An 11,981-nucleotide genomic window follows, 5' to 3' on the forward strand; every position below is an offset into this window, starting at 1 on the left:
ATAGATAGATAGATAGATAGATAGATAGATAGATAGATAGATAGATAGATAGATAGATAGATAGATAGATAGATAGATAGATAGATAGATAGCTTATAATCTAACATCAAAATATATTTTAATATTTTTAAAAGAGAGATTGATTTCAAAGCTTTTGACACAAAGCAGTCAACTGTCAGGGAATTTCATAGCTACAGAGGATTAAACTATCATAAACTAAAGCATCTGGTAAATTATACACTAAGGTGCTCACAATAAGCTGTGTTACTGTTGGTGTTTTTTGGTGTTTTGTGAACTACAAAGCTAGTGTGCTCTGTGATGCCTTTGTTTGTCTGTTTTTATTAAATGTGCATTCAAAGGTATAAAACAATCCACTTATTTGATATTTGACATTTCCAATCACATTTTGTATAAATAAAAACAAATTATTATTTTATTTACGTTTTCATTTTTGTTAACTGTTCTGTGAAAAGAATTTTGAGATATGTGGGAAATCCTTCGTGCCACATTTAATGCCACAATGCTGAATAACTTGCAAGAAACACAAGTCAGACTCTGGAGTAGACGTATTTGCAGAAGCTGTTGGTCGCACCCATGACGAAAACATGACTAGGCTTGGTTGCCACTCTTCCCCTTTCTTTTTTATACCGAACACGTGAGACACTTTTTATCACCCCCACATTCCTCCATGAGGCTTAAATCGCCACTGTCCTTATCAGGTTCCACTTTCCAGTCTCAAATGAAAAGAGGATCAGGCACCACACATAAAGTACAGCTCGTGTTTTAAATTCAGATCACATAAATTAGCACTTCCTTCCCTTCATTTTCACATCTCCAAAAACGGTCATTTCTGGGGGGTTTTAAACTTTTTTTTCTTCTTGCTGCGTAAAATAACACACTGACTTTGTTTTTAATGGGTGTGAACAGCCACATTGGTGTGCACAGAGCTACAGGTCAGTCTAGGAACAAGTGACATCGAATCTGTTATGACTGTGGTGACTACAGAGTTCTCAATTTTTGCTTATGTTTGCAGAAAGGAGAGGATGCAGCACATACTGTTCATGCTCCCTCTGGTGGAAGAAGGGAAAAATACCAGACTAGTTACGGTTTTATTGTTGCCATTTCAAAAAATGAACTTTCCCTCTGAATAGTCAAACCAACATGTATGAGAAAGTTCTTAAAATATTGAAATATTTGTATAAGTACAGTGTAAAAAAAAAAAAAACAGTACTCCATCACAGAGAAAACCTCACATTCAAAATGCAAAGCAAAAAATGTACTTAGAGTATCAACAGTGAAAGTATACATTTCTAAAAATGAATAAATAAAATAAAAAATGGTATAAAAAATACATATGATACAGATACATGTAATAAGATTTTAAACATACTTCAAACATTTTCTGACATTTTTTTAAATATAAAATTAGTTTATTTGTATATTATCATTATAAAATAGTGCAGCCAAAACTTTCCTTCTGTGTAATAAATTTAAAAGAAAATGCATTCACTGTTTTTAGTGAGAAATAAGAACGACTTAAATAACTTACAGGGAAAGTAAAAAAAAAAGGCTGATCATAGCAGCTGCACGTGTACAATGTCTTTATGTCCCTTTAATTCTGTATTGTCAATCAGAGAGCAGTATCTTATAAGTCTAGTTTTGTAACTTTTCTGTAATGTTTGCAGTTTTCACTCCATTTAGAGGGGCTTACTCAATTCAAATGCCATGTAAATGCGTTAAGTAGCTGGCATGCAATTGGCTGATTAGAGAGTTATGTTGTTGAGCGTGTACCTAAGTGTACCTAATAAAATGACCAGAGATGACAGAAAGGAAAAGCAAATTAGGCACATAAGAGAACCCTTACCTGGAATCCAGGGTGGCACAGGAAGTGACATCAAAGAGTTTTCTCAGTAAACTTGGTAATTCACATCAAAAGTACTGAACATCCTGAGAAGGGCCAAGGTCACAGACCAAAACGACGAGCAAAACCCCAACTAAAAAAAAGGGAAACACTAAGCTACAGGTTCAAACAAAAACTAGACGACACAGGTTCCCTGACAGGCCACAAAACAGGAAAAACATACTAAAAATAAAGCGTCAGAAAACCTTTTACCAAGCTTCATCGCCTTACAGGCAAATTTCAACAAAAAAGAACAGGAACTGAGAATGTATAGGTTTGCCACAAGTAACTCTCAAGAAACACATTTCAAGGTACATCAAAGGCTGAACTTAACATCCATCCAGGACAAGCTCAGTGCCCAAATGGCAAACAGCTGGGCCTCAATACGCAGCTTCACTAACAAGCAGATGCTGTTCAGTGGCATTCAGGTGTGGCACACACACACACTCTCAGAGGCAAGAAGTCAAACAGTCAGTGGATGTGACAGCCCTGCATAAATGAAACCTTGTGAGAAGGTCAGAGTGAAAATGTCACTTTGGTAGAGCTGTTATCAGCTCAGAAACAACTGAAATGTCGTGTCAAACCAAGGCAAAGCAAGGCTATTTGGATGTACGCTAAAGCTTTTAGTATACATCCATTTGGATTAAAATAAACAAATAAATAATTTAATAAAAACAACATTTAACTGATTTTTGATCTGCTTTCAACAACGACCACAACAAAATCTTAATCTGAGAGGATAAATGTAACTATAATATTGACTGTAGCTGTCAAAAGTGTAAAGATAAAGACTCAAAGTACATAAGAATATCTTATGTGAAATAAGTCAAATACTGTGAGTACTGACAGTTGCAGGCTCTATTACTACAGCAGACAAGTTAAGTGCTGTTCGTGTTTTTCTTGTCATGTTGGAGTTCTCCCTCTTCTGATCTTAATCTGTGTGGGTGAAAGTCTTTGATTCTTATCAATTTTCCGGCCTGAGTGACTCAGCGGGACCTTGATAGGTCCGAGAGTGCCTCTTTTCTCAGTGTTCAACAAAATATTTTTCCTCATCTTTCAACTTTTAAAAGAAGTAAATGAAATGCCCTTTTGCAGATTCTCACACCAGCTTTCCAACATACAAACTAACATAACTCGCCACAGCAATCAGATCAGCTGTGAGTTATTAGTCACACATAAAGCGAACAGTTTTCTGTGCATTTTACCAGGAAGTTACTACCTGACATATTTTGTGTTGGTTTTCAGGTCATTCAGATGGAGGGCCATAAGATTCTGCTGACCCTCACTTAAATGTTACAAAGTGAGTGGTGTGGATGTTGCTGGCCTCCTGCGGCTGCTTCCCTCACACTCACTGGCCACTTCATTAGGTACAAATGTTCAGCTGCTTGTTATGTAAATCTCTAATCAGCAAATCACGTGGGAGCCATTCAGTCCATTTACACATATAGATACGATCGAGGCGAGCTGCTGAAGTTCAGAATGTGGAAGAAATGTGATTTAATTGACTTTGATGTGGCACAGTTGTTGGTCCCAGGAGTGTCAATCTGAGTAATTTCAGAAACTGCTGATCTACTGGTATTTTCCCCACGCAAAACTCTCCGCGATTTACAGAGACGTGCAGAGACGAAAAGATGTTGGGGCAAAAATGCTTTGTTGATGTCTGAGGAGGTCAGAGGAGAATCGCCTGACTTTTTTGAGTTGATAGGAAGGAAATAGTAACTCAGATAATCACTCATTACAACCAAGTTATACACAAAAGCATGTCTGAATACACATTAGCAGATGGGTTACAGAAGCAAAAGACTGCATTGAGTCAGCTAAGAACAGGAAACCTAAGACTATAAATTGCACAGAGTCACCAAAACTGGAAAGAAGAAAATAGTCTCCTTGCCTTCATTTCTGCAGTGACATTTGAATGTTTGACTCAGGATTTTGCAGTAACAACATAAAAGCCATCCATCCTGCCTTTTATCCTTGTTCAGGCTGCTGCTGTTATTGTAATGTTGTGGGGGATATTTCTTGTCACACTTTGGGCCCCTTAGTACTAACTGAGGGTCATTTAAACATAGAGCGTGCAGACTGTTACTCACCAAGGCCATCTCCTTGTGACCACAGTGTACCCATGCTGCTTCAGGGAGGATAATTGGCCACGTCAAAAACCTCAAATCATCTCGCTTGAGAATGAGACTAGTGTCAGGAGAGATGTGAAATAAATACAGTGTTTGGTGAGTGTATTTATTTAAGTCGAAAAGCTCAACCTGATTACATATCATATCTGTCAGTCAGTAAACAGCCAAAGCCTTAACTTTATACTTTGTGGAAGTATTTATGAATAATCTCCGTTCACATAAAGGGACAGATTGTTTTTTAATTGTTGAAATTAGTAACACTTTAGTCTTTGAGGTTATAATGAAACAATATCATTTCCAGCTGCTTATATTCATGTAAGTTGTGTCCCAGTGCTGTGGGACACAACTTACACTAGCTTGTGATCCACAAAGAAACAACAAAAAAATTGTTTTTTTTTAAAAAAAACTGTCATGTTTGAACTTAACCACTGGAGGGCAGCATCCTGACACAAGTGAGCAAACACTCGTGTCTTCACTGCAGAGCAGGACCTTTACAGCATGTCAGCAGCCTACTGTCCTCTTGCCTTTGGCTGAATAACGGGAGGCGGATTTAAGCAAAATTAAGTTAGTTAGTTTATTTGTGTATTGCACACTGAGGGTCCATCTTCTACATGACGCAATCTGAAGCAGAGAGGGAGGAAACAAATGAATACGTTCACTTTATTCATTGAAATAAAGTCATTTATTTCTACTCGAGAAGGCTTAAGCTGTTTAAAATGATGTATTCGGCATATTTGGTTGTAATTTATCTTCTTGTCATCAGTAAACACGAGGAAACACAAGGAAAAGCTTACATAAAAGTGATTTGCTGTGTTAAATGCAGCTATTTCCGCTCTATTTGGGGTTTTGAACTCAAAACAAGACACTTAAAGACTTCAATATGCATGCTTAGAATCTAGCAAGGACATTTTTGTTTACTATTTTCTGACATTTGAAAGGTAATGAGACACAAAAACACAAAGATTGTGCCAGTGAGATCTTATTTCTAAAAACAACACAATAATAACAAGTGAAATTAGAGTTTGTCAATAAGAGAGGAAGAAATTTACAACACACTATAAATAAACAGCAACCAATGTATTATTTGCCAACAATAGATTAAATAAAGCTCAAGTCAGCTGCTGGCTTGATCCAATAAATATTTCAATGGAAAAAGATGTGAGGATGGAGACCACATTGTACAAGATTCAAGCTGATTAAATAGGATTATGTTTCGGCATGATGGTACTTTTTCCACAGCTGAGAATCAAAAGAGAGATCTTAGTAAATGAAGATGATTTGCAGATGTAATGCTAAAGTTGTGGATTTCTAAATCTGTCTCCAAAGCCATGTGGCTGCCAGTGTTGCACAATGACTTTGGGTCCAGATTACATTAAGTGAAAGTGACGTAAGACCCGGCTGTGCTGCCATCAGAGACATTTCATCACGGCACAGTTTGAATAACGAGCTCTGTCTTCAAGCTTGTCTCTGTCACCCGGAGAGGACAAAATCTTTTCTGTCGTCCATTTGTAGGTCACAAGAATGCCCCCCACCTTCCCACGCTCACATTCCTCCAACTGCCCACATTCACTTAGCCACACACGCTGGGCCTCGTCCACTGTGTGTGGTTGACTCTCAGGGATACATGTGTGGCTGTCACTGGGGCACAACCAAGGCCATCAAAACCAAGAAAAATGGCGATGAATAAAAAACTTTATGGAAATGCTGCAGGATTTTAGCTAAGTATGATGGTTGCATCACAGTGGTGTAGCTGTTTGCACTTTTCCCTCAAAGCAAGAAGGTTATGGGTTCAAGTCCACCGTATTTTGCTTGGAGTATGCATGTTCTCCCCATGTCTGCACGGGTTCTCTCCTGTTTCCTCCCATAGTCCAAAGACATGCAGAAGGTGAGATTAACTGTTAGGTTTACTGGTCATTCTAAATTTGCCCAAAGGTGTGAATGTGAGTCCAAAGGATTGTGTGTGTCTCTCTGTCTCAGCCCTGCGATAGGATCCATCCATCCATCCGTCTGTCCGTCCGTCCATGTTTTCAACGTGATGGGAAACTACTGACTAAAACCAGGAAAATGTTTATTGAGGGAACAGAGATTACTGCTGGAGTGGTTTCCCCCTGCTGGACCTTAGAATGAAACAGGTTTAAGGGACTGGAAGAAAGCAGTTATATATGGCTCGTATCTCGTTAAGAAACATCAAAACTTTCACTGCCCATGAGGGCATGAGGATATTGTCATCCTTACAGAAACCACTGTTATCAGGATAAAAATGTTTTATCCAGGGATAAAAGGTGGACTTAGAGGAACTGTGACTTAATTTAAGAAGACAAACCAGCCAGTAAGGCCATTCCACAACATAGCCCTCAATATAGACACGACTGCATCTTTAATTTGTTACTGATCTGTATTTATGAGTAACAAATCAAAGGAACACAACAGACTTTGAAGTGTTCATCTGTAAAGAAATTCTTAAGTAGCATCAGTGCTACTTGAGTAAAGACTTAGCGCCTCTGTAGGAAAATAATACGAGGTCATGAGCTCAGAGGGGGAAGCACCTCTTCATAAAGTCACACCTTGGTTAGCTGTCTCCTTTATTCTGGATTTCTGGGTCGTCGTGGTTGCCTTCATTCTCGCTGTATCTCCGCAGAGGCGTGGACGAGGGTGGGGACTGTTTTCACAGGTCCCACAGGAAAACAGTCAGGAAGTATTACACGAGGCCCCAAACAGGGTGGTGGGGGGCAGCATGAAGGTCTTCCAGGAACTCCCCTTAACTAGCATCTCCTCATGAGCTGCTGTGGTGAGCTGTTGGTGCTTTTTGTTTTGATTCCTCTCCAGGTCTGGGACAGTCGCCATAAGTGACTCACTATATTGGCTGTTGGCTGACTTTGGCCGCTTTTCATCTTAAACTTTTCCCTTTTTTTCCCTGCGAATTTCCTCTTGTTTTTCCAGATACAGTCCGTGGATGAAATAGTGGTGTTATTGTCTCAAAGTTTCCTGGACCTGCTCAAGGTCAGGATCTAGTTGTTTAAGCGTAAGCAGGGGACTTTATAAAGCGCTTGTATCACAGGGTTGATTGCACTGATGCAGGTGAAATCCCCCAACAATACAAAGGCTTGCTTCTCAGCATTAAACAGAGATTGAAGAAACTCGCAGAAGGCGGAAAAGAGACGTCAGCCGCAAGAACCACTGCTGCCATTCACCGAAATGGATAATAGCTGTGCCCCAGTGTGCTTTTGTTTGGTCTCTTTTCAAATCACAGTGAATTCCCCGATCTCATCAGCACACGGCGTATACAGTCATTATTTGTCTGGTGCTAAATCGAGCCCAACAAACTATGTGGTACCAAACTGAAGAGCATAAAGGATATGAAAATTATAGATATGATTAACCAAGGGGAATCTTCTGGCTCTTAGAAATAGATTTTAATCATGGGATATGAACCAAAATGAAAAACAAAAGGAAGAAGTGGCAGCAGACGAAGCAGCCACAAAGTCAAAAGACAGACACGCAAACTTCTTCTTTTTCCAACAAAGATAATTCAGTTGTTTTAGGAATATGATATCACAGCCGCTGTAGTGTCTGCTTTCACAGTCGTCACTTTATTCGCAAAGAAGTGTTTGTGCATGTGTCATTACCACAGATGAGTCAGTTCTACCTTCTTGGATTGAGAGTGAAGGACTTTGAGGTGGAGAGTGTGTGGGCAAAAGTGAGAATGATCTAAACACCACCAGATGAAAGCGAGTCTGTGTAAAATCCGGACCCACACATTTTATAAATACGACCTTGCTGAGCTTTAAAAATACCCAAGTAATGGTGTACCAAGTATTTTAAGTCCGATAATGAAGAATAAGATGCCCCACACTTCAATCATATATTTATTGTTTTGTTTAGAATCCACTGAGGTGGTGTACTGAGGCAGACCCACATTAAGTACAGTATGCATCCATTTATGTAGAAGTAACTCTTGACTTTTCTAAACACCCAGGTTCAGACAGTTTTTTCTGCTCAGTAAGAGGGGATATCTTAATATGGTATACTTCACTGCTGATTAAACCTTATGTTTGTGAGGGACAACCAATCAGAAGAAGGCTGGCTAAAACAGAAGGCAAGTGTTTCAAACACTGGGTCCTCTATCAGGTAGAAAGGGATCGTTATGAACTGTGAATCATGCAGGTACTCCAGTAAAGTACAGAAACAAAATTTGGGGTTGTTTGTGTAATTTCCTTTTGTTATCATACAAAGCACAAGGTTTTCTTCCTGTAAATTCCAGCTAACTACGCTCAAGGAACACACTACAGTATCTCTGAACGTCATCCCCTCTGTTTTCCTGAAGCTGGCTCTTAAAAAAAATGGTGAGTCAACATCCTCTCTCCCAAACGCTTCAGCTTCCAGCATTCCTGAAGGCCAGACACTTCTGCTCTGCAGCTTTCAGGCGGCCATGCTGGTTTCATTTGCTCTGGAATGATGGGAGACGAAGACAATATGCTGTACAATATGCTGCTGTGCTGTTCCATCAGTGTGGACGTGGAGGTTATGTTTGTTCAGCATCTCCTGGGGAAAAAATGTCGTCCAGAACAAGTTGATCCCCAACACTTCCTGTCTTTGGAGGCAGGAAGAAGTTACAGTCACTATTCTCCGTCTTTAAATTCGAGTGTAGATATGTGGAGGGAGTCTTGATGTGGAAACTACAGTTATGAGAATCAGTTGGGGGTAAAACGGCAAAAAATGTGATGGTTTGGGCAAATAATTTAGCTGAAATGTTTTTGTTGTTACAATTTGTGGGGAAAAGTTTGAAACTGAGGCCACTGTGTGTTTAAAGATATAACCTCATGACACTTCCTGCTATTGTGTTTGAGGACTTTCTCTGTCTTTGTGTGCACACTCACAGCTGTCAGGGGTTTTATATAACAGAGACTGAGTTTTTAACCCTTAAACATACAGTATGGGTCAAAAATGACTTTGTCAGTCAGGTTTATCACGTTCCTCTCATGCTTAAAAACACTATTTTATGTGTGGTTTTTAAAAAGATCTGCATGTTGTTCATTTTTTAAATTTCATCATTGTCTCCTCTCTGGTGTATTTTGGAGCACTTAATCTGTTGTCATCAATTAGCATCACATGCAACATTGACGTCTTCTTTCAAATGAAATAATAATAAAGCTTAGAATAAAAATAAAAATGCAAGAATTAAGTCGTTTGGGTTTTATGTCTTTAGCCAATGAGCATGCAGAAAAATAATATGACCAAGATTTACAAAATAGACTTGATTATTTAGTCTGTGTGACCCAAAATGAGTTGCTGAGGCCATAAACTCAGCAGGAAAGTGCTTACAGGGGTCCAAAGTAAAAGCTATTTTTGCACAGATTTCTATAGGATCGCAGGTATTTTTGCAGCCACGGGTATCACCGTCTGGTAGTCTTCAGAAACAATGAAGCTTTAAAGCACTTGTGTATTGACTGCATGTTTTATACTGTCAACTAAACTAAACTACTAGCTGTCTGCAAGGCCTTGCCTGCAGTAACTCAAGCCGGTTAACTGTACCTGTGAAATGTGATTGTGGTGTTGGTGCTTTGAAGATATATGACAAATATGCCTATATAATAAAATGGCTTCCTGAATATCTGATTGTATTAATGGAAGACTAGAATTATATTTGCTGCACTGTGTGGACGCAGTTTGCTAACAAAGCTTACTATCCTGTTTGACGACAGCAATACTTTAGTGCCACTGGGTGACATCACAGTGATTAAGTACTTCTGTAACATCCAGTCTAGATTTTACTAGATTTTAACTTTCTTTGTATTTTTGCTGCATAGGATTTGATATAATTTTATTTCACTATAATTTGAGATGCCTTAAACTAAAGTAAAACATTTTTCAGGCTGAATGGTCAATAGTAAAGTAAAGTACAGAAAGAAACACGTGAAAAAAGTTACATATGGAGGTTTATTTTGATCTGAGCATTTGAAAACTTCACTTAAACAGAACCTGATTGGAAATCTGACCACTGAGCAAAGATACGTTCAGTCATTTTCGGTAAACCTCCATGTTCGTCGGTTACAGTGGAAGTGGCAGAGGATTAACAGGTGTTTCCTTATCTGACTTTTGTTCTCAAACACAATAAAACCATTATATTAAAAAAAGAGGAACCACTTTAAAACTGAACGTTCAGCCTGAGGCCCATCCTACACCATCTGGACACACACTATGCTTCACCATTCCAAAGATACAGAATCAAGAAAATAACCTGCATATTATTAGATCTAATCCAGACGATTTAGCCTTCCAGATGTAAAGATTTATTCCAGATCTGCTGCAGTAATGATGCTTTGAAAGCAGGACAAAAAAAAACAGAGATTCAGAGTTTAACCCAAACACAGTCACATGTGTATTGCATTAAAAGACAGCCTATGATTCATCACATCAGGATGTTTTTATATACACATTATGTACTGAGATAAGCTGCATGCAGCTGTTGTTCCCCAGAGTGGGCAGTAAAGCTAAACGGTCACGAGTGTCTGATACATGAGCGGCAGAGGGAAACAAAAGCATGTTCAATGACGCAGGCTTAACGCCTGCTACTCTTTTAACAGGAAATAAAAATATAGCTTAGAGTGTGGGATGGTGAGTTAAAGCTGAATTTATTTAACGCTGCGATATGAAGTGATGATGAAAAGGAAGTGTTGCTGTAGTAACCGTCTGTGTAGACAGTCTGGCACGTATGCAAACAGTTTCAACCTCAGTTACCTGCTTCCCTGCAATACAACAAATATTGTCACTTCCAGAGCTTTGATATCCATCCTCTACCTAAAATGTATCTGTGTGTCAACCACATAACATGGAACTGGATTTTAACAGATCACAAAGTCCCTTTCTTCCACCCAAAAGCACATAAACAAAAACATTACCCTATAATAGGGCAGTTTATCACCTCATTTGGCATTGCCACTAAGTTAGATAAAAGAACTGCCCGATTTTATGCAGGAGAGCCACAGATACAATATCGCTTGTTGATCTTTAAAAACACTGGATCCATTATGCAGTATCTTTCATCACGCCTTCTCTGCCCGGTCCCTCAAACGTCTCTCAAAGTTTGTAATTTGTTTTCTAAATGGGAAGCAGACTAAAGGTTTCTGGCACAAGTTCACCTGTTTCTAAGAAGAAGATGTCTGAGTAGGTCAAAACTCCAGGGTCAGTAGTGTAAAGATGAACTTTGTTGTGAGACAAGTGTTTTGTGTGGCGCAGGTTTCTTTTGTGCACTAAAGGGCAGCTTTTTTCCCCATAAATTTAATGCAAATACGATACAATTGCAAGGCTTACATTACATGATATAACCACGTGTTTCCAATACACCATGCATGCAGAAAACAGAATTAATTTTCTGCCAGAAACGTCTGTACTTTGATTTGTATTGTCAGAGTTGCATGAAGCCTTTAAATCTTTCAACTGTTCTGTGTTACAGCCCTGAAAAATCAACAGTATAACACGCAGCTCACATGACATTCTTTTTGTTTTTCGCATACAGGTAGATGATAAAGTCTAGAACGTTTCCAGAGTGGGATAAAAAAGATTTTGTGAATTTCTTCTTGAATACTTATCTCATCTGCTTCCTCTGGCCTGCGTAGGTGTGTGTTTGATCAGATTTTTCACCAGCTGCTGCAACAAATGCAAACAAACACACCACTTTCATCAGATGTCTTGATTGACTGTCGTATGGAAACACATGATATTACATTTCTTGTTTTTTTCCCCAGCCGTGGTTCGCCTACTGCAAACCAGTAAGAGAACCACAGACAAGATATAAAAACATAAAAATATGAAAATCTCAGTAGCTGCAAATTCCCCACTTTTGAACACTCCCATCAGTCTATCAAACAAAAAGAGGCTTTAATATGTACTTCAAGTTGCTGTTTGTATATTTTCATTAATCTTTTATTCTAAGGAAATGGTTACTTTGGGAT

Source organism: Pundamilia nyererei, unplaced genomic scaffold (genome assembly GCF_000239375.1).
Source record: "Pundamilia nyererei isolate P.nyererei 1_Seehausen unplaced genomic scaffold, PunNye1.0 scaffold00235, whole genome shotgun sequence".
Taxonomy (NCBI): Eukaryota; Metazoa; Chordata; class Actinopteri; order Cichliformes; family Cichlidae; genus Pundamilia; species Pundamilia nyererei.